This window comes from Oncorhynchus nerka, unplaced genomic scaffold, assembly GCF_034236695.1.
Source record: "Oncorhynchus nerka isolate Pitt River unplaced genomic scaffold, Oner_Uvic_2.0 unplaced_scaffold_2342, whole genome shotgun sequence".
Classification (NCBI taxonomy): domain Eukaryota; kingdom Metazoa; phylum Chordata; class Actinopteri; order Salmoniformes; family Salmonidae; genus Oncorhynchus; species Oncorhynchus nerka.
Window position 1 is genome coordinate 5,443 of NW_027038953.1, and position 26,793 is coordinate 32,235.

The following is a 26,793-nucleotide window of genomic DNA, read 5'->3' on the forward strand; positions in this document are numbered from 1 at the left end:
ACTAGTTATCCTGTCTGTAGATCTCACTAGTTATCCTGTCTGTAGATCTCACTAGCTATCCTGTCTGTAGATCTCACTAGTTATCCTGTCTGTAGATCTCACTAGTTATCCTGTCTGTAGATATCACCAGTTATCCTGTCTGTAGATCCCACTAGTTATCCTGTCTGTAGATCCCACTAGTTATCCTGTCTAGATCTCACTAGTTATCCAGTCTGTAGATCTCACTAGTTATCCTGTCTGTAGATCCCACTAGTTATCCTGTCTGTAGATCTCACTAGTTATCCTGTCTGTAGATCCCACTAGTTATCCTGTCTATAGATCTAATACTGTTAGCCTGGTCTCAGATGTGTTTATACTGTGTTAGGTCAACTCTGCTATTCTGCAGGATTTCCTCCAGAAGCCCCAGGCTGCTGTGTAGAGAATAAGTTACTCTCTAAATACAGTAGTACTCTGTTCTGCTCCCAGGATGTCCTCCGTAATCCCCAGCGCAGGCTGGTGTATGAGAGTAGCAACAAGAGCCTGACCCTCCAGAACGCCGGGAGGTTCTCTGTTAACTGGTTCATCCTGTTCAACGACGCTCTGATTCATGCACAGGTAAGAGTCTATGGGAACCACCATCTCTAAACAGTTGGCACACATCAACATCGATAAGGCTAGTGAAGGGCTGGGTAGCACACGTTTATCTCAACTCTGAATTAGGCAGTTAAGGCCTTAGCAGACTAATCTGTTACAATTATCACGTCCCACTGTGCGATGTTAACAGATTTAAAATATTGATATCAACCTTGCCAGATTGTACGATTTGCTTCAGTTTCGTCGTCGCATTTTACGATTGGCTTGCGAGGCTACGTCAGTCGACGTAGGCTACATTGACTGTAGAGGTTTGATCTGAGCCGCCACATCGACTGTAGAGGTTTGATCTGAGGGTGTCTAAAGAGGGAATTGAGTTCGGAAAAAACTGAAAGTATGCATCTTAGAAATAGTTTTCACGTAGAAAATGTTGATGTCTGTACTTCCCAAAGATAACATGGTCGCTATTGTAAAACATTTATTTTGATTGAGGATTTTGTGCATTTATCAAAGTCCAATCATTTAGCCTGATTTCACAATAGTCGGATTATTGTGTGCATACTCAAGGACGGCCGTGTTCTTATTGGTTAGTCACCGGGATCGGCTCATAAGACCAGCCACGCTACACGATAAAGGCTAAAACATTCTGACACTGCTAGAACTTTGCTGGAGCCTAAGACCCTGTCTCACTGAATCAGCAGACCTAGACCCTGTCTCACTGAATCAGCAGACCTAGACCCTGTCTCACTGAATCAGCAGACCTAGACCCTGTCTCACTGAATCAGCAGACCTAGACCCTGTCTCACTGAATCAGCAGACCTAGACCCTGTCTCACTGAATCAGCAGACCTAGACCCTGTCTCACTGAATCAGCAGACCTAGACCCTGTCTCACTGAATCAGCAGACCTAGACCCTGTCTCACTGAATCAGCAGACCTAGACCCTGTCTCACTGAATCAGCAGACCTAGACCCTGTCTCACTGAATCAGCAGACCTAGACCCTGTCTCACTGAATCAGCAGACCGAGACCCTGTCTCACTGAATCAGCAGACCTAGACGTAGTAGTACTGAATCAGCAGACCTAGACCCTGTCTCACTGAATCAGCAGACCTAGACCCTGTCTCACTGAATCAGCAGACCTAGACCCTGTCTCACTGAATCAGCAGACCTAGACCCTGTCTCACTGAATCAGCAGACCTAGACCCTGTCTCACTGAATCAGCAGACCTAGACCCTGTCTCACTGAATCAGCAGACCTAGACCCTGTCTCACTGAACGAGGAGCCGAGACGTAGTGGTACAGAATGAGCAGACCTAGACCCTGTCTCACTGAATCAGCAGACCTAGACCCTGTCTCACTGAACGAGGAGCCGAGACGTAGTGGTACAGAATCAGCAGACCTAGACCCTGTCTCACTGAATCAGCAGACCTAGACCCTGTCTCACTGAATCAGCAGACCTAGACCCTGTCTCACTGAATCAGCAGACCTAGACCCTGTCTCACTGAATCAGCAGACCTAGACCCTGTCTCACTGAATCAGCAGACCTAGACCCTGTCTCACTGAATCAGCAGACCTAGACCCTGTCTCACTGAATCAGCAGACCTAGACCCTGTCTCACTGAATCAGCAGACCGAGACCCTGTCTCACTGAATCAGCAGACCTAGACGTAGTAGTACTGAATCAGCAGACCTAGACCCTGTCTCACTGAACTGGGGATTATTGTCTGGGACTGTAAAATCGTGGCATAAGATGGCTATAATCACACAAGCCGCAAAGGCCTTTACTAAACAGCTATTGAAACCCCAATGAAAGAGTTGGTAAGGAACTATTGAAACCAGTGAAAGAGTTGGTAAGGAACTATTGGAACCAGTGAAAGAGTTGGTAAGGAACTATTGAAACCAATTAACGAGTTGGTAAGGAACTATTGAAACCAATTAACGAGTTGGTAAGGAACTATTGAAACCAGTGAAAGAGTTGGTAAGGAACTATTGAAACCAATGAAAGAGTTGGTAAGGAACTATTGAAACCAGTGAAAGAGTTGGTAAGGAACTATTGAAACCCCAATTAAAGAGTTGGTAAGGAACTATTGAAACCAGTGAAAGAGTTGGTAAGGAACTATTGAAACCAATGAAAGAGTTGGTAAGGAACTAGTGAAACCAATTAAAGAGTTGGTAAGGAACCATTGAAACCAGTGAAAGAGTTGGTAAGGAACTATTGAAACCAATGAAAGAGTTGGTATGAACTATTGAAACCAATGAAAGAGTTGGTAAGGAACTATTGAAACCAATTAAAGAGTTGGTAAGGAACTATTGAAACCAGTGAAAGAGTTGGTAAGGAACTATTGAAACCAATGAAAGAGTTGGTAAGGAACTATTGAAACCAATTAAAGAGTTGGTAAGGAACTATTGAAACCAGTGAAAGAGTTGGTAAGGAACTATTGAAACCAATGAAAGAGTTGGTAAGGAACTATTGAAACCAATTAAAGAGTTGGTAAGGAACTATTGAAACCAGTGAAAGAGTTGGTAAGGAACTATTGAAACCAGTGAAAGAGTTGGTAAGGAACTATTGAAACCAATGAAAGAGTTGGTAAGGAACTATTGAAACCAGTGAAAGAGTTGGTAAGGAACTATTGAAACCAGTGAAAGAGTTGGTAAGGAACTATTGAAACCCCAATTAAAGAGTTGGTAAGGAACTATTGAAACCAGTGAAAGAGTTGGTAAGGAACTATTGAAACCAATGAAAGAGTTGGTAAGGAACTATTGAAACCCCAATTAAAGAGTTGGTAAGGAACTATTGAAACCCCAATTAAAGAGTTGGTAAGGAACTATTGAAACCAGTGAAAGAGTTGGTAAGGAACTATTGAAACCAGTGAAAGAGTTGGTAAGGAACTATTGAAACCAATGAAAGAGTTGGTAAGGAACTATTGAAACCCCAATTAAAGAGTTGGTAAGGAACTATTGAAACCAGTGAAAGAGTTGGTAAGGAACTATTGAAACCAGTGAAAGAGTTGGTAAGGAACTATTGAAACCCCAATGAAAGAGTTGGTAAGGAACTATTGAAACCAATGAAAGAGTTGGTAAGGAACTATTGAAACCCCAATGAAAGAGTTGGTAAGGAACTATTGAAACCAATGAAAGAGTTGGTAAGGAACTATTGAAACCCCACTGAAAGAGTTGGTAAGGAACTATTGAAACCAATGAAAGAGTTGTAAGGAACTATTGAAACCAATGAAAGAGTTGGTAAGATTTGATTCTATAAGGCTGATATTGTGTCTTTATTCCATCAGGGTACCATCCCCTCTAAGAGCTTTGTAAGTATACAATGTCTGCCGTTGTCTTGGGTTTGAACCTGTCCTCTCCTGGTATTGTATCTCCTGGGTTCTTGTGGCTTGGCTTGAGAAAGCTTGTCATACATTTTCCAAGCTACTGAAGGGGCTGTCCTTGGCTGCCTGTATGTCTGTTTTGGGTGTGATTGTGGAACAATGGCCTGGGTTAGGAGATTTGCGCCAGGCTTTGTCCTCCTGTTGTATTTACACAGCACAGAACCTTATCAGCAGTGACTTACAGTACAACTTACCCTGTTGTAACCTGGCTATAACATTGCAACACTGTCCTTTGAGAAGGTCCTTTTCAATGAACACTGTTGTCCTTTATTCTGGTTTGTTGACAGTTGATGAACTGCCTATGTTGGAGCTGCTATAGGCTACTGCTCTCTCTGTTGGAGCTGTGGTGACTGCTATAGGCTACTGCTCTCTCTGTTGGAGCTGTGGTGACTGCTATAGGCTACTGCTCTCTCTGTTGGAGTTGTGGTGACTGCTATAGGCTACTGCCTTCTGTTGGAGCTGTGTTGACTGCTATAGGCCACTGCTTCTGTTGGAGCTGCTATAGGCTACTGCTCTCTCTGTTGGAGTTGTGGTGACTGCTATAGGCTACTGCTCTTCTGTTGGAGCCGCCAGGCTACTGCTCTCTCTGTTGGAGCTGCTATAGGCTACTGCTCTCTGTTGGAGTTGTGTTGACTGCTATAGGCTACTGCTCTCTGTTGGAGCTGCTATAGGCTACTGCTCTTCTGTTGGAGTTGTGGTGACCACATAGGCTACTGCCTCTGTTGGAGCCGCCATAGACTACTGCTCTCTGTTGGAGCTGTGGTGACTGCTATAGGCTACTGCCTCTTTGTTGAGCTACATATTACTGCTCTTCTGTTGGAGCTGTGGTGACTGCTATAGGCTACTGCTCTCTGTGTTGGAGCTGTGGTGACTGCTATTGGTTACTGCCTTCTGTTGAGCTGTGGTGACTGCTATAGACTACTGCTCTCTGTGTTGGAGCTGTGGTGACTGCTATAGACTACTGCTCTCTCTGTTGAGCTGTGGTGACTGCTATAGACTACTGCTCTGTTGGAGCTGTGGTGACTGCTATAGGCTACTGCTCTCTGTTGGAGCTGCTATTGGCTACTGCCTCTCTGTTGGAGCTGTGGTGACTGCTATTGGCTACTGCTCTCTCTGTTGGAGCTGTGGTGACTGCTATAGACTACTGCTCTCTGATGGAGCTGTGGTGACTGCTATAGACTACTGCTCTCTGTTGGAGCTGTGGTGACTGCTATAGGCTACTGCTCTCTCTCTCTGTTGGAGCTGCTATTGGCTACTGCTCTTCTGTTGGAGCTGTGGTGACTGCTATTGGCTACTGCTCTCTGTTGGAGCTGTGGTGACTGCTATAGACTACTGCTCTCTGTGTTGGAGCTGTGGTGACTGCTATAGACTACTGCTCTCTCTGTTGGAGCTGTGGTGACTGCTATTGGCTACTGCTCTCTCTGTTGGAGCTGTGGTGACTGCTATAGGCTACTGCTCTCTGTTGGAGCTGTGGTGACTGCTATAGGCTACTGCTCTCTGTTGGAGCTGCTATAGACTACTGCTCTCTGTTGAGCTGTGGTGACTGCTATAGGCTACTGCTCTCTGTTGGAGCTGCTATTGGCTACTGCTCTCTGTTGGAGCTGTGGTGACTGCTATAGGCTACTGCTCTCTGTGTTGGAGCTGTGGTGACTGCTATTGGCTACTGCTCTCTCTGTTGGAGCTGTGGTGACTGCTATAGACTACTGCTCTCTGTGTTGGAGCTGTGGTGACTGCTATAGACTACTGCTCTCTCTGTTGGAGCTGTGGTGACTGCTATAGACTACTGCTCTCTGTGTTGGAGCTGTGGTGACTGCTATAGGCTACTGCTCTCTCTGTTGGAGCTGTGGTGACTGCTATAGACTACTGCTCTCTGTGTTGGAGCTGTGGTGACTGCTATAGGCTACTGCTCTCTCTGTTGGAGCTGCTATTGGCTACTGCTCTCTCTGTTGGAGCTGTGGTGACTGCTATAGGCTACTGCTCTCTGTGTTGGAGCTGTGGTGACTGCTATAGGCTACTGCTTTCTCTGGTGGAGCTGCTATAGACTACTGCTCTCTCTGTTGGAGCTGTGGTGACTGCTATAGGCTACTGCTCTCTCTGTTGGAGCTGCTATAGACTACTGCTCTCTCTGTTGGAGCTGTGGTGACTGCTATAGGCTACTGCTCTCTGTTGGAGCTGCTATTGGCTACTGCTCTCTCTGTTGGAGCTGTGGTGACTGCTATAGGCTACTGCTCTCTGTGTTGGAGCTGTGGTGACTGCTATTGGCTACTGCTCTCTCTGTTGGAGCTGTGGTGACTGCTATAGACTACTGCTCTTTGTGTTGGAGCTGTGGTGACTGCTATAGACTACTGCTCTCTCTGTTGGAGCTGTGGTGACTGCTATAGACTACTGCTCTCTCTGTTGGAGCTGTGGTGACTGCTATAGGCTACTGCTCTCTCTGTTGGAGCTGCTATTGGCTACTGCTCTCTCTGTTGGAGCTGTGGTGACTGCTATTGGCTACTGCTCTTGGCTACTGCTCTCTCTGTTGGAGCTGTGGTGACTGCTATAGACTACTGCTCTCTGTGTTGGAGCTGTGGTGACTGCTATAGACTACTGCTCTCTCTGTTGGAGCTGTGGTGACTGCTATTGGCTACTGCTCTCTCTGTTGGAGCTGTGGTGACTGCTATAGGCTACTGCTCTCTCTGTTGGAGCTGTGGTGACTGCTATAGGCTACTGGTCTCTCTGTTGGAGCTGCTATAGACTACTGCTCTCTCTGTTGGAGCTGTGGTGACTGCTATAGGCTACTGCTCTCTCTGTTGGAGCTGCTATTGGCTACTGCTCTCTCTGTTGGAGCTGTGGTGACTGCTATAGGCTACTGCTCTCTGTGTTGGAGCTGTGGTGACTGCTATTGGCTACTGCTCTCTCTGTTGGAGCTGTGGTGACTGCTATAGACTACTGCTCTCTCTGTTGGAGCTGTGGTGACTGCTATAGACTACTGCTCTCTCTGTTGGAGCTGTGGTGACTGCTATTGGCTACTGCTCTCTCTGTTGGAGCTGTGGTGACTGCTATAGGCTACTGCTCTCTGTTGGAGCTGTGGTGACTGCTATAGGCTACTGCTCTCTCTGTTGGAGCTGCTATAGACTACTGCTCTCTCTGTTGGAGCTGTGGTGACTGCTATAGGCTACTGCTCTCTGTTGGAGCTGCTATTGGCTACTGCTCTCTCTGTTGGAGCTGTGGTGACTGCTATAGGCTACTGCTCTCTGTGTTGGAGCTGTGGTGACTGCTATTGGCTACTGCTCTCTCTGTTGGAGCTGTGGTGACTGCTATAGACTACTGCTCTCTGTGTTGGAGCTGTGGTGACTGCTATAGACTACTGCTCTCTCTGTTGGAGCTGTGGTGACTGCTATAGACTACTGCTCTCTGTGTTGGAGCTGTGGTGACTGCTATAGGCTACTGCTCTCTCTGTTGGAGCTGTGGTGACTGCTATAGACTACTGCTCTCTCTGTTGGAGCTGTGGTGACTGCTATAGGCTACTGCTCTCTGTTGGAGCTGCTATTGGCTACTGCTCTCTGTTGGAGCTGTGGTGACTGCTATAGGCTACTGCTCTCTGTGTTGGAGCTGTGGTGACTGCTATAGACTACTGCTTTCTCTGGTGGAGCTGCTATAGACTACTGCTCTCTCTGTTGGAGCTGTGGTGACTGCTATAGGCTACTGCTCTCTCTGTTGGAGCTGCTATAGACTACTGCTCTCTCTGTTGGAGCTGTGGTGACTGCTATAGGCTACTGCTCTCTCTGTTGGAGCTGCTATTGGCTACTGCTCTCTCTGTTGGAGCTGTGGTGACTGCTATAGGCTACTGCTCTCTGTGTTGGAGCTGTGGTGACTGCTATTGGCTACTGCTCTCTGTTGAGCTGTAGACTGCTATAGACTACTGCTCTCTGTGTTGGAGCTGTGGTGACTGCTATAGACTACTGCTCTCTCTGTTGGAGCTGTGGTGACTGCTATAGACTACTGCTCTCTCTGTTGGAGCTGTGGTGACTGCTATAGGCTACTGCTCTCTCTGTTGGAGCTGCTATTGGCTACTGCTCTCGCTGTTGGAGCTGTGGTGACTGCTATTGGCTACTGCTCTTGGCTACTGCTCTCTCTGTTGGAGCTGTGGTGACTGCTATAGACTACTGCTCTCTGTGTTGGAGCTGTGGTGACTGCTATAGACTACTGCTCTCTCTGTTGGAGCTGTGGTGACTGCTATTGGCTACTGCTCTCTCTGTTGGAGCTGTGGTGACTGCTATAGGCTACTGCTCTCTGTTGGAGCTTGGACTGCTATAGGCTACTGCTCTCTGTTGAGCTATAGACTACTGCTCTCTCTGTTGGAGCTGTGGTGACTGCTATAGGCTACTGCTCTCTGTTGGAGCTGCTATTGGCTACTGCTCTCTGTTGGAGCTGTGGTGACTGCTATAGGCTACTGCTCTCTGTGTTGGAGCTGTGGTGACTGCTATTGGCTACTGCTCTCTGTTGGAGCTGTGGTGACTGCTATAGACTACTGCTCTCTGTGTTGGAGCTGTGGTGACTGCTATAGACTACTGCTCTCTGTTGGAGCTGTGGTGACTGCTATAGGCTACTGCTCTCTGTTGGAGCTGTGGTGACTGCTATAGACTACTGCTCTCTGTGTTGAGCTGTGGTGACTGCTATAGCTACTGCTCTTCTGTTGGAGCCTATTGGCTACTGCTCTCTCTGTTGAGCTGTGGTGACTGCTACAGGCTACTGCTCTCTGTGTTGGAGCTGTGGTGACTGCTATAGACTACTGCTCTCTCTGTTGGAGCTGTGGTGACTGCTATAGGCTACTGCTCTCTCTGTTGGAGCTGTGGTGACTGCTATAGGCTACTGCTCTCTCTGTTGGAGCTGTGTTGACTGCTATAGGCTACTGCTCTCTGTTGGAGTTGTGGTGACTGCTATAGGCTACTGCTATCTCTGTTGGAGCTGTGGTGACTGCTATAGGCTACTGCTCTCTCTGTTGGAGCTGCTATAGACTACTGCTCTCTCTGTTGGAGCTGCTATAGACTACTGCTCTCTCTGTTGGAGCTGCTATAGACTACTGCTCTCTGTTGGAGCTGCTATAGACTACTGCTCTCTGTTGGAGCTGCTATAGACTACTGCTCTCTCTGTTGGAGCTGCTATTGGCTACTGCTCTCTCTGTTGGAGCTGCTATAGACTACTGCTCTCTCTGTTGGAGCTGCTATAGACTACTGCTCTCTCTGTTGGAGCTGCTATAGACTACTGCTCTCTGTTGAGCTGCTATAGACTACTGCTCTCTGTTGGAGCTGCTATAGACTACTTCTCTCTGTTGGAGCTGTGGTGACTGCTATTGGCTACTGCTCTCTCTGTTGGAGCTGACTGCTATTGGCTACTGCTCTCTCTGTTGGAGCTGTGGTGACTGCTATTGGCTACTGCTCTCTCTGTTGGAGCTGTGGTGACTGCTATTGGCTACTGCTCTCTCTGTTGGAGCTGTGGTGACTGCTATAGGCTACTGCTCTCTCTGTTGGAGCTGTGGTGACTGCTATAGGCTACTGGTCTCTCTGTTGGAGCTGCTATAGACTACTGCTCTCTGTTGGAGCTGTGGTGACTGCTATAGGCTACTGCTCTCTCTGTTGGAGCTGCTATAGACTACTGCTCTCTCTTTGAGCTGTGGTGACTGCTATAGGCCACTGCTCTCTGTTGGAGCTGCTATTGGCTACTGCTCTCTGTTGAGCTGTGGTGACTGCTATAGGCTACTGCTCTCTGTTGGAGCTGTGGTGACTGCTATTGGCTACTGCTCTCTGTTGGAGCTGTGGTGACTGCTATAGACTACTGCTCTCTGTGTTGGAGCTGTGGTGACTGCTATAGACTACTGCTCTCTCTGTTGGAGCTGTGGTGACTGCTATAGACTACTGCTTTCTGTGTTGAGCTGTGGTGACTGCTATAGGCTACTGCTCTCTCTGTTGAGCTGTGGTGACTGCTATAGACTACTGCTCTCTCTGTTGGAGCTGTGGTGACTGCTATAGACTACTGCTCTCTGTTGGAGCTGTGGTGACTGCTATAGGCTACTGCTCTCTGTTGGAGCTGCTATTGGCTACTGCTCTGTTGGAGCTGTGGTGACTGCTATAGGCTACTGCTCTCTGTGTTGGAGCTGTGGTGACTGCTATTGGCTACTGCTCTCTCTGTTGAGCTGTGGGGACTGCTATAGACTACTGCTCTCTGTGTTGGAGCTGTGGTGACTGCTATAGACTACTGCTCTCTCTGTTGGAGCTGTGTTGACTGCTATAGGCTACTGCTCTCTGTTGGAGCTGTGGTGACTGCTATAGACTACTGCTCTCTCTGTTGGAGCTGTGGGTGACTGCTATAGGCTACTGCTCTCTCTGTTGGAGCTGTGGCTATTGCTCTCTCTGTTGGAGCTGTGGTGACTGCTATAGGCTACTGCTCTCTGTGTTGGAGCTGTGTTGACTGCTATTGGCTACTGCTCTCTCTGTTGGAGCTGTGGTGACTGCTATAGACTACTGCTCTCTGTGTTGGAGCTGTGGTGACTGCTATAGACTACTGCTCTCTCTGTTGGAGCTGTGTTGACTGCTATAGGCTACTGCTCTCTCTGTTGGAGCTGTGGTGCCTGCTATAGGCTACTGCTCTCTCTGTTGGAGCTGTGGTGACTGCTATAGGCTACTGCTCTCTCTGTTGGAGCTGTGTTGACTGCTATAGGCTACTGCTCTCTCTGTTGGAGCTGTGGTGACTGCTATATAGACTACTGCTCTCTGTTGGAGCTGTGGTGACTGCTATAGACTACTGCTCTCTGTGTTGGAGCTGTGGTGACTGCTATAGACTACTGCTCTGTGTTGGAGCTGTGGTGACTGCTATAGGCTACTGCTCTCTGTTGGAGCTGTGGTGACTGCTATAGGCTACTGCTCTCTGTTGGAGCTGTGGTGACTGCTATAGGCTACTGCTCTCTCTGTTGGAGCTGCTATAGACTACTGCTCTCTCTGTTGGAGCTGTGGTGACTGCTATTGGCTACTGCTCTCTGTTGAGCTGTGTGACTGCTATAGGCTACTGCTCTCTCTGTTGGAGCTGTGTTGACTGCTATAGGCCACTGCTTCTCTGGTGGAGCTGCTATAGACTACTGCTCTCTGTTGGAGCTGTGGTGACTGCTATAGGCTACTGCTCTCTCTGTTGGAGCTGCTATAGACTACTGCCTCTCTGTTGGAGCTGTGGTGACTGCTATAGGCTACTGCTCTGTTGAGCTGCTATTGGCTACTGCTCTCTCTGTTGGAGCTGTGGTGACTGCTATAGGCTACTGCTCTCTGTGTTGGAGCTGTGGTGACTGCTATTGGCTACTGCTCTCTGTTGGAGCTGTGGTGACTGCTATAGACTACTGCTCTTTGTGTTGGAGCTGTGGTGACTGCTATAGACTACTGCTCTCTGTTGGAGCTGTGGTGACTGCTATAGACTACTGCTCTCTGTTGGAGCTGTGGTGACTGCTATAGGCTACTGCTCTCTCTGTTGGAGCTGCTATTGGCTACTGCTCTGTTGGAGCTGTGGTGACTGCTATTGGCTACTGCCTTCTGTTGGAGCTGTGGTGACTGCTATAGACTACTGCTCTCTGTGTTGGAGCTGTGGTGACTGCTATAGACTACTGCTCTCTCTGTTGGAGCTGTGGTGACTGCTATTGGCTACTGCTCTCTGTTGGAGCTGTGGTGACTGCTATAGGCTACTGCTCTCTGTTGAGCTGTGGTGACTGCTATAGGCTACTGCTCTCTGTTGGAGCTGCTATAGACTACTGCTCTCTGTTGGAGCTGTGGTGACTGCTATAGGCTACTGCTCTCTGTTGGAGCTGCTATTGGCTACTGCTCTCTGTTGGAGCTGTGGTGACTGCTATAGGCTACTGCTCTGTGTTGGAGCTGTGGTGACTGCTATAGGCTACTGCTCTCTGTTGGAGCTGTGGTGACTGCTAGTAGACTACTGCTCTGTGTTGGAGCTGTGGTGACTGCTATAGGCTACTGCTCTCTCTGTTGGAGCTGTGGTGACTGCTATAGACTACTGCTCTCTGTGTTGGAGCTGTGGTGACTGCTATTGGCTACTGCCTCTGCTGGAGCTGTGGTGACTGCTATAGACTACTGCTCTCTGTGTTGGAGCTGTGGTGACTGCTATAGACTACTGCTCTCTGTTGGAGCTGTGGTGACTGCTATAGACTACTGCTCTCTGTGTTGAGCTGTGGTGACTGCTATAGGCTACTGCTCTCTCTGTTGGAGCTGTGGTGACTGCTATAGACTACTGCTCTCTGTGTTGGAGCTGTGGTGACTGCTATAGGCTACTGCTCTCTCTGTTGAGCTGCTATTGGCTACTGCTCTCTCTGTTGGAGCTGTGGTGACTGCTATAGGCTACTGCTCTCTGTGTTGGAGCTGTGGTGACTGCTATTGGCTACTGCCTCTGTTGGAGCTGTGGTGACTGCTATAGACTACTGCTCTCTGTGTTGGAGCTGTGGTGACTGCTATAGACTGCTCTCTCTGTTGGAGCTGTGGTGACTGCTATAGACTACTGCTCTCTGTTGGAGCTGTGGTGACTGCTATAGGCTACTGCTCTCTGTTGGAGCTGCTATTGGCTACTGCTCTCTGTTGGAGCTGTGGTGACTGCTATTGGACTGCTCTCTCTGTTGGAGCTGTGGTGACTGCTATAGGCTACTGCTCTCTCTGTTGGAGCTGTGTTGACTGCTATAGGCTACTGCTCTCTGTTGAGTTGTGGTGACTGCTATAGGCTACTGCTCTCTCTGTTGGAGCTGTGTTGACTGCTATAGGCTACTGCTCTCTGTTGGAGTTGTGGTGACTGCTATAGGCTACTGCTATCTCTGTTGGAGCTGTGGTGACTGCTATAGGCTACTGCTCTCTGTTGAGCTGCTATAGACTACTGCTCTCTCTGTTGGAGCTGCTATAGACTACTGCTCTCTCTGTTGGAGCTGCATAGACTACTGCTCTCTGTTGGAGCTGCTATAGACTACTGCTCTCTGTTGGAGCTGCTATAGACTACTGCTCTCTGTTGAGCTGCTATTGGCTACTGCTCTCTGTTGGAGCTGCTATAGACTACTGCTCTCTCTGTTGGAGCTGCTATTGGCTACTGCTCTCTCTGTTGGAGCTGCTATAGACTACTGCTCTCTCTGTTGGAGCTGCTATAGACTACTGCTCTCTCTGTTGGAGCTGCTATAGACTACTGCTTCTGTTGAGCTGCTATAGACTACTGCTCTCTGTTGGAGCTGCTATAGACTACTTCTCTGTTGGAGCTGTGGTGACTGCTATTGGCTACTGCTCTCTGTTGGAGCTGTGGTGACTGCTATTGGCTACTGCTCTCTCTGTTGGAGCTGTGGTGACTGCTATTGGCTACTGCTCTCTCTGTTGGAGCTGTGGTGACTGCTATAGGCTACTGCTCTCTCTGTTGGAGCTGTGGTGACTGCTATAGGCTACTGGTCTCTCTGTTGAGCTACAGACTACTGCTCTCTGTTGAGCTGTGGTGACTGCTATAGGCTACTGCCTCTCTGTTGGAGCTGCTATTGGCTACTGCTCTCTGTTGGAGCTGTGGTGACTGCTATAGGCTACTGCTCTCTCTGTGTTGGAGCTGTGGTGACTATTTGCTACTGCTCTCTGTTGGAGCTGTGGTGACTGCTATAGACTACTGCTCTCTCTGTTGGAGCTGTGGTGACTGCTATAGACTACTGCTCTCTGTTGGAGCTGTGGTGACTGCTATAGGCTACTGCTCTCTGTTGGAGCTGCTATTGGCTACTGCTCTCTGTTGGAGCTGTGGTGACTGCTATAGGCTACTGCTCTCTGTGTTGGAGCTGTGGTGACTGCTATTGGCTACTGCTCTCTCTGTTGGAGCTGTGGTGACTGCTATAGACTACTGCTCTCTGTGTTGAGCTGTGGTGACTGCTATAGACTACTGCTCTCTGTTGGAGCTGTGTTGACTGCTATAGGCTACTGCTCTCTCTGTTGGAGCTGTGGTGACTGCTATAGACTACTGCTCTCTCTGTTGGAGCTGTGGTGACTGCTATAGACTACTGCTCTCTCTGTTGGAGCTGTGGTGACTGCTATAGGCTACTGCTCTCTCTGTTGGAGCTGCTATTGGCTATTGCTCTCTCTGTTGGAGCTGTGGTGACTGCTATAGGCTACTGCTCTCTCTGTTGGAGCTGTGGTGACTGCTATAGACTACTGCTCTCTGTTGGAGCTGTGGTGACTGCTATAGGCTACTGCTCTCTCTGTTGGAGCTGCTATAGACTACTGCTCTCTCTGTTGGAGCTGTGGTGACTGCTATAGGCTACTGCTCTCTCTGTTGGAGCTGCTATTGGCTACTGCTCTCTCTGTTGGAGCTGTGGTGACTGCTATAGGCTACTGCTCTCTGTGTTGGAGCTGTGGTGACTGCTATTGGCTACTGCTCTCTCTGTTGGAGCTGTGGTGACTGCTATAGACTACTGCTCTCTGTGTTGGAGCTGTGGTGACTGCTATAGACTACTGCTCTCTGTTGGAGCTGTGGTGACTGCTATAGACTACTGCTCTCTGTGTTGGAGCTGTGGTGACTGCTATAGGCTACTGCTCTCTCTGTTGGAGCTGTGGTGACTGCTATAGACTACTGCTCTCTGTGTTGGAGCTGTGGTGACTGCTATAGGCTACTGCTCTCTCTGTTGGAGCTGCTATTGGCTACTGCTCTCTCTGTTGGAGCTGTGGTGACTGCTATAGGCTACTGCTCTCTGTGTTGGAGCTGTGGTGACTGCTATAGACTACTGGGCTCTCTCTGTTGGAGCTGTGGTGACTGCTATAGGTTACTGCTCTCTCTGTTTGAGCTGTGGTGACTGCTATAGGCTACTGCTCTCTGTTGGAGCTGTGTTGACTGCTATAGGCTACTGCTCTCTCTGTTGGAGTTGTGGTGACTGCTATAGGCTACTGCTCTCTGTTGGAGCTGTGTTGACTGCTATAGGCTACTGCTCTCTGTTGGAGTTGTGGGTGACTGCTATAGGACTGCTATCTCTGTTGGAGCTGTGGTGACTGCTATAGGCTACTGCTCTCTCTGTTGGAGCTGCTATAGACTACTGCTCTCTCTGTTGGAGCTGCTATAGACTACTGCCTTCTGTTGGAGCTGCTATAGACTACTGCTCTCTGTTGGAGCTGCTATAGACTACTGCTCTCTGTTGGAGCTGCTATAGACTACTGCTCTCTGTTGAGCTGCTATTGGCTACTGCTCTCTGTTGGAGCTGCTATAGACTACTGCTCTCTGTTGAGCTGCTATAGACTACTGCTCTGTGTTGGAGCTGTGGTGACTGCTATAGGCTACTGCTCTGTTGGAGCTGCTATTGGCTACTGCTCTCTGTTGGAGCTGTGGTGACTGCTATAGGCTACTGCTCTCTGTGTTGGAGCTGTGGTGACTGCTATAGACTACTGCTCTCTCTGTTGGAGCTGTGGTGACTGCTATAGGCTACTGCTCTCTGTTGGAGCTGTGGTGACTGCTATAGGCTACTGCTCTCTCTGTTGGAGCTGTGTTGACTGCTATAGGCTGCTCTCTGTTGGAGTTGTGGTGACTGCTATAGGCTACTGCTCTCTGTTGGAGCTGGAGGCTACTGCTCTCTGTTGGAGTTGTGGTGACTGCTATAGGCTACTGCTATCTCTGTTGAGCTGTGGTGACTGCTATAGGCTACTGTCTGTTGGAGCTGCTATAGACTACTGCTCTCTCTCTGTTGGAGCTGCTATAGACTACTGCTCTCTGTTGGAGCTATAGACTACTGCTCTCTCTGTTGGAGCTGCTATTGACTACTGCTCTCTCTGTTGGAGCTGCTATAGACTACTGCTCTCTCTGTTGGAGCTGCTATTGGCTACTGCTCTCTCTGTTGGAGCTGCTATAGACTACTGCTCTCTCTGTTGGAGCTGCTATTGGCTACTGCTCTCTGTTGGAGCTGCTATAGACTACTGTTTCTCTGTTGGAGCTGCTATAGACTACTGCTCTCTGTTGGAGCTGCTATAGACTACTGCTCTCTGTTGGAGCTGCTATAGACTACTGCTTCTGTTGAGCTACAGTAGTGGTGGAGCTGTGGTGACTTGGCTACTGCTTCTGTTGGAGCTGTGGTGACTGCTATTGGCTACTGCTCTGCTGGAGCTGTGGTGACTGCTATTGGCTACTGCTCTCTCTGTTGGAGCTGTGGTGACTGCTATAGGCTACTGCTCTCTGTTGAGCTGTGGTGACTGCTATAGGCTACTGGTCTCTCTGTTGGAGCTGCTATAGACTACTGCTCTCTCTGTTGGAGCTGTGGTGACTGCTATAGGCTACTGCTCTCTGTTGGAGCTGCTATTGGCTACTGCTCTCTCTGTTGGAGCTGTGGTGACTGCTATAGGCTACTGCTCTCTGTGTTGGAGCTGTGGTGACTGCTATTTGCTACTGCTCTCTCTGTTGGAGCTGTGGTGACTGCTATAGACTACTGCTCTCTCTGTTGGAGCTGTGGTGACTGCTATAGACTACTGCTCTCTCTGTTGGAGCTGTGGTGACTGCTATAGGCTACTGCTCTCTCTGTTGGAGCTGCTATTGGCTACTGCTCTCTCTGTTGGAGCTGTGGTGACTGCTATAGGCTACTGCTCTCTGTGTTGAGCTGTGGTGACTGCTATTGGCTACTGCTCTCTCTGTTGGAGCTGTGGTGACTGCTATAGACTACTGCTCTCTGTGTTGGAGCTGTGGTGACTGCTATAGACTACTGCTCTCTCTGTTGGAGCTGTGTTGACTGCTATAGGCTACTGCTCTCTCTGTTGGAGCTGTGGTGACTGCTATAGACTACTGCTCTCTCTGGAGCTGTGGTGACTGCTATAGACTACTGCTCTCTCTCTGTTGGAGCTGTGGTGACTGCTATAGGCTACTGCTCTCTCTGTTGGAGCTGCTATTGGCTATTGCTCTCTCTGTTGGAGCTGTGGTGACTGCTATAGGCTACTGCTCTCTCTGTTGGAGCTGTGGTGACTGCTATAGACTACTGCTCTCTCTGTTGGAGCTGTGGTGACTGCTATAGGCTACTGCTCTGTTGGAGCTGCTATAGACTACTGCTCTCTCTGTTGGAGCTGTGGTGACTGCTATAGGCTACTGCTCTCTCTGTTGGAGCTGCTATTGGCTACTGCTCTCTGTTGGAGCTGGTGACTGCTATAGGCTACTGCTCTCTGTGTTGGAGCTGTGGTGACTGCTATTGGCTACTGCTCTCTCTGTTGGAGCTGTGGTGACTGCTATAGACTACTGCTCTCTGTGTTGGAGCTGTGGTGACTGCTATAGACTACTGCTCTCTCTGTTGGAGCTGTGGTGACTGCTATAGACTACTGCTCTCTGTGTTGGAGCTGTGGTGACTGCTATAGGCTACTGCTCTCTCTGTTGGAGCTGTGGTGACTGCTATAGACTACTGCTCTCTGTGTTGGAGCTGTGGTGACTGCTATAGGCTACTGCTCTCTCTGTTGGAGCTGCTATTGGCTACTGCTCTCTCTGTTGGAGCTGTGGTGACTGCTATAGGCTACTGCTCTCTGTGTTGGAGCTGTGGTGACTGCTATAGACTACTGCTCTCTCTGTTGGAGCTGTGGTGACTGCTATAGGTTACTGCTCTCTCTGTTTGAGCTGTGGTGACTGCTATAGGCTACTGCTCTCTCTGTTGGAGCTGTGTTGACTGCTATAGGCTACTGCTCTCTGTTGGAGTTGTGGTGACTGCTATAGGCTACTGCTCTCTCTGTTGGAGCTGTGTTGACTGCTATAGGCTACTGCTCTCTGTTGGAGTTGTGGTGACTGCTATAGGCTACTGCTATCTCTGTTGGAGCTGTGGTGACTGCTATAGGCTACTGCTCTCTCTGTTGGAGCTGCTATAGACTACTGCTCTCTCTGTTGGAGCTGCTATAGACTACTGCTCTCTCTGTTGGAGCTGCTATAGACTACTGCTCTCTCTGTTGGAGCTGCTATAGACTACTGCTCTCTCTGTTGGAGCTGCTATAGACTACTGCTCTCTCTGTTGGAGCTGCTATTGGCTACTGCTCTCTCTGTTGGAGCTGCTATAGACTACTGCTCTCTCTGTTGGAGCTGCTATTGGCTACTGCTCTCTCTGTTGGAGCTGCTATAGACTACTGCTCTCTCTGTTGGAGCTGCTATAGACTACTGCTCTCTCTGTTGGAGCTGCTATAGACTACTGCTCTCTGTTGGAGCTGCTATAGACTACTGCTCTCTGTTGGAGCTGCTATAGACTACTTCTCTCTGTTGGAGCTGTGGTGACTGCTATTGGCTACTGCTCTCTCTGTTGGAGCTGTGGTGACTGCTATTGGCTACTGCTCTCTCTGTTGGAGCTGTGGTGACTGCTATTGGCTACTGCTCTCTCTGTTGGAGCTGTGGTGACTGCTATAGGCTACTGCTCTCTCTGTTGGAGCTGTGGTGACTGCTATAGGCTACTGGTCTCTCTGTTGGAGCTGCTATAGACTACTGCTCTCTCTGTTGGAGCTGTGGTGACTGCTATAGGCTACTGCTCTCTCTGTTGGAGCTGCTATAGACTACTGCTCTCTCTGTTGGAGCTGTGGTGACTGCTATAGGCTACTGCTCTCTGTTGGAGCTGCTATTGGCTACTGCTCTCTCTGTTGGAGCTGTGGTGACTGCTATAGGCTACTGCTCTCTGTGTTGGAGCTGTGGTGACTGCTATTTGCTACTGCTCTCTCTGTTGGAGCTGTGGTGACTGCTATAGACTACTGCTCTCTCTGTTGGAGCTGTGGTGACTGCTATAGACTACTGCTCTCTCTGTTGGAGCTGTGGTGACTGCTATAGGCTACTGCTCTCTCTGTTGGAGCTGCTATTGGCTACTGCTCTCTCTGTTGGAGCTGTGGTGACTGCTATAGGCTACTGCTCTCTGTGTTGGAGCTGTGGTGACTGCTATTGGCTACTGCTCTCTCTGTTGGAGCTGTGGTGACTGCTATAGACTACTGCTCTCTGTGTTGGAGCTGTGGTGACTGCTATAGACTACTGCTCTCTCTGTTGGAGCTGTGTTGACTGCTATAGGCTACTGCTCTCTCTGTTGGAGCTGCTATTGGCTACTGCTCTCTGTGTTGGAGCTGTGGTGACTGCTATTGGCTACTGCTCTCTCTGTTGGAGCTGTGGTGACTGCTATAGACTACTGCTCTCTGTGTTGGAGCTGTGGTGACTGCTATAGACTACTGCTCTCTCTGTTGGAGCTGTGTTGACTGCTATAGGCTACTGCTCTCTCTGTTGGAGCTGTGGTGACTGCTATAGACTACTGCTCTCTCTGTTGGAGCTGTGGTGACTGCTATAGACTACTGCTCTCTCTGTTGGAGCTGTGGTGACTGCTATAGACTACTGCTCTCTGTGTTGGAGCTGTGGTGACTGCTATAGGCTACTGCTCTCTCTGTTGGAGCTGTGGTGACTGCTATAGGCTACTGCTCTCTCTGTTGGAGCTGTGGTGACTGCTATAGACTACTGCTCTCTCTGTTGGAGCTGTGGTGACTGCTATAGACTACTGCTCTCTCTGTTGGAGCTGTGGTGACTGCTATAGGCTACTGCTCTCTCTGTTGGAGCTGCTATTGGCTATTGCTCTCTCTGTTGGAGCTGTGGTGACTGCTATAGGCTACTGCTCTCTCTGTTGGAGCTGTGGTGACTGCTATAGACTACTTCTCTCTGTTGGAGCTGTGGTGACTGCTATTGGCTACTGCTCTCTCTGTTGGAGCTGTGGTGACTGCTATAGACTACTGCTCTCTCTGTTGGAGCTGTGGTGACTGCTATAGACTACTGCTCTCTCTGTTGGAGCTGTGGTGACTGCTATAGGCTACTGCTCTCTCTGTTGGAGCTGCTATTGGCTATTGCTCTCTCTGTTGGAGCTGTGTTGACTGCTATAAGCTACTGCTCTCTCTGTTGGAGCTGTGGTGACTGCTATAGACTACTGCTCTCTGTGTTGGAGCTGTGGTGACTGCTATAGGCTACTGCTCTCTCTGTTGGAGCTGTGGTGACTGCTATAGGCTACTGCTCTCTCTGTTGGAGCTGTGGTGACTGCTATAGGCTACTGCTCTCTCTGTTGGAGCTGTGGTGACTGCTATAGGCTACTGCTCTCTCTGTTGGAGCTGTGGTGACTGCTATAGGCTACTGCTCTCTGTGTTGGAGCTGTGGTGACTGCTATAGACTACTGCTCTCTGTGTTGGAGCTGTGGTGACTGCTATAGGCTACTGCTCTCTCTGTGTTTTTATAATTTTCTCTCATTTGACTTTTTGACGGTGTCATTAGAGTTCCCAGAATGTCCTTCTCCTCTTTGTCTCTTGATCTCACACACACGCACACGCACACACACACACACACACACATACACATACACAGTGCAGAAGGGGAAGAGACTCGTCCAGAAACCTATTGATTCAGCAGATACTGAAAAATGATTCTAAATACAGAAATGAAACAATCTATAAGTTCTCACAATATAAACAATGACATTTCTTTTAAAGTTGCATAACGTGGTTAAAAATAATATCTACAATGTACACTGAGTGGACAAAACATTAGGAACATCTGCTCTTTCCATGACAGTGAATGGACCAGCATCCCTGTGGAACGCTTTCAATACCTTGTAGAGCCAACATGGGCCAGCATCCCTGTGGAACGCTTTAGACACCTTGTAGAGACAACATGGACCAGCATCCCTGTGGAACGCTTTAGACACCTTGTAGAGACAACATGGACCAGGATCCCTGTGGAACGCTTTAGACACCTTGTAGAGTCAACATGGACCAGCATCCCTGTGGAACGCTTTAGATACCTTGTAGAGTCAACATGGACCAGCATCCCTGTGGAACGCTTTAGACACCTTGTAGAGTCAACATGGAGCCAGCATCCCTGTGGAACGCTTTCAACACCTTGTAGAGTCAACATGGAGCCAGCATCCCTGTGGAACGCTTTCAACACCTTGTAGAGTCAACATGGACCAGCATCCCTGTGGAACGCTTTCAACACCTTGTAGAGTCAACATGGGCCAGCATCCCTGTGGAACGCTTTAGACACCTTGTAGAATCAACATGGACCAGCATCCCTGTGGAACGCTTTCAATACCTTGTAGAGCCAACATGGACCAGCATCCCTGTGGAACGCTTTAGACACCTTGTAGAGTCAACATGGGCCAGCATCCCTGTGGAACGCTTTAGACACCTTGTAGAGTCAACATGGACCAGCATCCCTGTGGAACGCTTTCAACACCTTGTAGAGACAACATGGACCAGCATCCCTGTGGAAGGCTTTCAACACCTTGTAGAGACAACATGGACCAGCATCCCTGTGGAACGCTTTAGACACCTTGTAGAGACAACATGGACCAGCATCCCTGTGGAACGCTTTAGACACCTTGTAGAGTCCACATGGACCAGCATCCCTGTGGAACGCTTTCAACACCTTGTAGAGTCAACATGGGCCAGCATCCCTGTGGAACGCTTTAGACACCTTGTAGAGACAACATGGACCAGCATCCCTGTGGAACGCTTTAGACACCTTGTAGAGACAACATGGACCAGCATCCCTGTGGAACGCTTTAGACACCTTGTAGAGTCAACATGGACCAGCATCCCTGTGGAACGCTTTAGATACCTTGTAGAGTCAACATGGACCAGCATCCCTGTGGAACGCTTTAGACACCTTGTAGAGTCAACATGGACCAGCATCCCTGTGGAACGCTTTAGATACCTTGTAGAGCACATATGTCAGAGTCAAGGCCCGCGGGCCACATCCGGCCCGCAAGAAGGTTTTTTACGGCCCCTGGGATGATCTTGATTTATTATTAGAACCGGCCCGCAGCAAGCCGGCAGCCCGCAGATCTTTTACACGCACCAATACTACATTTCCCACAATGCAAAGGTGACGCACCGAGCAGTAGGCTGCTTCATTTCAATATTTATTGGCACAGCAGTCGTCAGCATCACAGTAAAATTAACTTTCAGATACCCATCAAAAATGGCAAAACGGAAGGTGGATACTGAGAACCGGGGGTTTCAAACAAGGTGGGAGTCGGAGTATATGTTCACGAAGGTAGCTGGAAAACCTGTGTGTCTTCTGTGTGGAGAAAGTGTGGCGGTACTGAAAGAGTATAATCTGAGACGACATTATGAAACGAAACACGCGGACAAAAACAAGAATATGGACATGGAACAAAGGCTACAAAGGCAGAGGAATTAAACGAGGCCTCAAATCTCGACAGGCTCTGTTCAAAAAAGCCAAATCACAAGGCCAGGCTGCTGTCAAGGCCAGTTTTATTTTGGCAGAAGAGATCGCTAAATCAGCCCGGCCATTTACGGAGGGGGATTTCATCAAAACTGCATGATTAAAGTTTGTGACGAAGTTTGCCCAGAAAAAAGGCAACTCTTTTTAAATGTGAGTCTGAGCAGAAACACCATTGCCGAGAGAGTAGACCAGTTGTCCATCAATCTAAAAGAGCAGCTTGTGAAAAAGGGAAAAGATTTTATTGCATATTCCTTGGCTGTGGATGAGAGCACCGACATTTCTGACATTGCCCAGTTGTCAATTTTCATCCGCGGAGGACTCCAACCTAAGCGTGACAGAGGAGTTTTTTGGCTTTACGTCCTATGCATGGCACAACTACGGGCATGATTTGTATGAAGAGGTGTCAAGATGTGTAAATGAGATGGAGCTGCCTTGGGAAAACTCGTGGGTTTGACAACCGACGGAGCACTCAAGATGTGTGGACACAGGAGCGGACTGGTGGCTAAGATACGGAAAAGATGCAAGAGGAAAACGCGACAGGTGAGCTGACAGCTTATCATTGTATCATACACCAGGAAGCGTTGTGTAAAGCCTTGAAAATGGAGCATGTAATGAGCATCATCACGCGCACAGTTAACTTTATCAGAGCCAAAGGTTTGAATCACCGCCAGTTCAAGGCATTTCTGACGGAGTTAGAAACGGAGCATGGTGGATTTGCCTTATCACACAGAGGTGCGATGGCTAAGCCAGGGAAAGGTGCTTCAAAGATGTTTCGAGCTTTCGTGAGGAGATTTGTCTGTTCTTGGACAGCAAAGGGAAAGACACAACACAACTCCGAGACGAAATGTTTCTGTGTGAAATGGCTTTTCTGTGTGACATTACGAGTCATCTGAATGCAATAAACTTGCAGCTGCAGGGTCGGGATCGTGTCATCTCTGATATGTACAGTACAGTGAAGGCATTTAAAACCAAACTGACTCTGTGGAGACGCAGATGCGGAAAGAAAATTTGAGCCACTTTCCCAGCTGCCAGACCATGAAAGAGAAGCTCTCTACCAGTGCGTTCCCCGAGCACACAGTTGGCTGATAAAATAGGTATGCTTGCCGCTGACTTTCGACGCCGATTTGCTGACTTTGAAGCACAAAAAAGCAGGTTGGAACTGCTCGGTAACCCATTTGCTGTTGACGTGGAAAGCTCACCACCAAACCTCCAAATGGAGTTGATTGACCTCCAATGCAATGATGCACTGAGGGCAAAATATGCGGCAGTGGGTGCTGCGGAGTTCGCCCGTTTCCTCCCGGCACAATGCCCCAGCTGCGCATCCAGGCTGCTCAAACGTTGTCTATGTTTGGCAGCACATACCTGTGTGAACAACTGTTTTCTTTGATGAACCTGAACAAAACATCACACAGAAGTCGACTTACTGCTGAACACCTCCACTCAATTCTGAGGATTTCTTCAGCTCAGAGCCTTACCCCGAACATTGATGAACTTGTGGAAAAGATGGGACACCACCAAGTATCACCTCAACCTCAAACAAGTGAACATTACTGTGCAATCACATATTTAGAGTTTTTACTCAGTTCAAGTTTAAAAGTTAAAATTTAATATTTGTTTTCACTGCATGTTACTTCTCCTTAAACAAAGTGTTGTTTTTGATTAATAGATTTTTGCACTTTATTTTTTTGTATTTCAATCCAATTATATTTTAAAAATATTTCAGTTGAGTGGATGATAGAAAATTGCTATTATTGTTTTTTCTTTGAAGTAAATTTAGCCCACTTTTGCTAAAATAGAAAATATAGTCTACTGATGGTGCCTTGAATACCGGTTTCTTTCATTTAATGTTCATGTTATGGGGATATTTATATAAAGGAAATTTGTCTTTTGTGTCTGTTGAAAATTAAAGATTACTGACAGAGCCATAAGAAAATATTGCTTTATTTATCTGATCATATTGTAATATATTTGTTAGGTTTTCAGTAGGTTCAATTAGGTTCACTAGACTATATGCGTCATTTAAAATTTTTTCAATGAACATTCGAACAGTCCGGCCCTCGTCTTGTAGCTGATTTTTTTATTTGGCCCTCCGTCCATTTGACTTTGACACCCCTGTTGTAGAGTCAACATGGACCAGCATCCCTGTGGAACGCTTTAGATACCTTGTAGAGTCAACATGGAGCCAGCATCCCTGTGGAACGCTTTCAACACCTTGTAGAGTCAACATGGGCCAGCATCCCTGTGGAACGCTTTAGACACCTTGTAGAGTCCATGACCCCGACGAATTGAGGCTGTTCTGAGGGGAAAAGGGGGGGAAAAGGGGGCGAATTGTTCTGAGGGGAAAAGGGGTTCAACTCAACATTATGAAGGTGTTCCTAATGTTTTGTACTCTCAGTGTAGTTTTGTTACCAGAGGCAAGTCATCCTGTAACATGTGGAATTCTGCTTGTTCTGCTTGTTCTGCTTGTTCAGCTTGTTCTGCTTGTTCTGCTTCTGCTTGTTCAGCTTGTTCTGCTTGTTCTGCTTGTTCAGCTTGTTCTGCTTGTTCTGCTTCTGCTTGTTCTGCTTGTTCAGCTTGTTCTGCTTGTTCTGCTTGTTCAGCTTGTTCAGCTTGTTCTGCTTGTTCTGCTTGTTCTGCTTCTGCTTGTTCAGCTTGTTCTGCTTGTTCAGCTTGTTCTGCTTGTTCTGCTTCTGCTTGTTCAGCTTGTTCAGCTTGTTCTGCTTCTGCTTGTTCAGCTTGTTCTGCTTCTGCTTGTTCTGCTTGTTCTGCTTGTTCTGCTTGTTCTGCTTCTGCTTGTTCTGCTTGTTCTGCTTGTTCAGCTTGTTCAGCTTGTTCTGCTTGTTCAGCTTGTTCTGCTTGTTCTGCTTCTGCTTGTTCTGCTTGTTCAGCTTGTTCTGCTTGTTCTGCTTCTGCTTGTTCAGCTTGTTCAGCTTGTTCTGCTTGTTCTGCTTCTGCTTGTTCAGCTTGTTCTGCTTGAAACATAAAACTCCACTGCGCTGTGACTGCACTGACATCACTGTTCTGTCTCCCTCCAGTTCTCATCTCATCATGTCTACTCCCTGGCCACTCTCTGGGTGGAACCCATCACTGACATCACTGTTCTGTCTCCCTCCAGTTCTCATCTCATCATGTCTCCTCCCTGGCCACTCTCTGGGTGGAACCCATCACTGTTCTGTCTCCCTCCAGTTCTCATCTCATCATGTCTACTCCCTGGCCACTCTCTGGGTGGAACCCATCACTGTTCTGTCTCCCTCCAGTTCTCATCTCATCATGTCTCCTCCCTGGCCACTCTCTGGGTGGAACCCATCACTGTTCTGTCTCCCTCCAGTTCTCATCTCATCATGTCTCCTCCCTGGCCACTCTCTGGGTGGAACCCATCACTGTTCTGTCTCCCTCCAGTTCTCATCTCATCATGTCTCCTCCCTGGCCACTCTCTGGGTGGAACCCATCACTGTTCTGTCTCCCTCCAGTTCTCATCTCATCATGTCTCCTCCTGGCCACTCTCTGGGTGGAACCCATCACTGTTCTGTCTCCCTCCAGTTCTCATCTCATCATGTCTCCTCCCTGGCCACTCTCTGGGTGGAACCCATCACTGTTCTGTCTCCCTCCAGTTCTCATCTCATCATGTCTACTCCCTGGCCACTCTCTGGGTGGAACCCATCACTGTTCTGTCTCCCTCCAGTTCTCATCTCATCATGTCTACTCCCTGGCCACTCTCTGGGTGGAACCCATCACTGACATCACTGTTCTGTCTCCCTCCAGTTCTCATCTCATCATGTCTACTCCCTGGCCACTCTCTGGGTGGAACCCATCACTGTTCTGTCTCCCTCCAGTTCTCATCTCATCATGTCTCCTCCCTGGCCACTCTCTGGGTGGAACCCATCACTGTTCTGTCTCCCTCCAGTTCTCATCTCATCATGTCTCCTCCCTGGCCACTCTCTGGGTGGAACCCATCACTGTTCTGTCTCCTCCAGTTCTCATCTCATCATGTCTCCTCCCTGGCCACTCTCTGGGTGGAACCCATCACTGTTCTGTCTCCTCCAGTTCTCATCTCATCATGTCTACTCCCTGGCCACTCTCTGGGTGGAACCCATCACTGTTCTGTCTCCCTCCAGTTCTCATCTCATCATGTCTACTCCCTGGCCACTCTCTGGGTGGAACCCATCACTGACATCACTGTTCTGTCTCCCTCCAGTTCTCATCTCATCATGTCTACTCCCTGGCCACTCTCTGGGTGGAACCCATCACTGCCAGCAGCAACCTGTAAGTTTAGTCTACCTGCTATCCTTCTGTCAACCAATAACTGACTAGCCTGTTCTAGCAAGGGAGAGTATGGGGTTGAGGTCTGGTAACACCAGACTAATCAATAACTAATGTAAACTAAGCTAAAAAATAAACGTCCTCTCACTGTGAACTGAGTTTATTTTCAGCAGACTTAACATGTGTAAATATTTGTATAAACATAACAAGATTCAACAGCTGAGACATAAACTGAACAAGTTCCACAGACATGTGACTAACAGAAATGGAATAATGTGTCCCTGAACAAAGGCGGGGTCAAAATCAAAAGTAACAGTCAGTATCTGGTGTGGCCACCAGCTGCATTAAGTACTACAGTGCA

At 48.4% G+C, this 26,793-nt stretch overlaps 1 long non-coding RNA gene across 1 annotated transcript; it reads left to right on the forward strand.

Moving 5' to 3' along the window:
• The first annotated feature begins 471 nt into the window (after positions 1–471).
• Positions 472–25,592, forward strand: LOC135567227 (uncharacterized). Its single transcript, XR_010462292.1, has 3 exons — positions 472–594; positions 3,855–3,878; positions 25,208–25,592. It is a non-coding gene; the product is annotated as an uncharacterized LOC135567227 (long non-coding RNA).
• Positions 25,593–26,793: the final 1,201 nt, after the last annotated feature.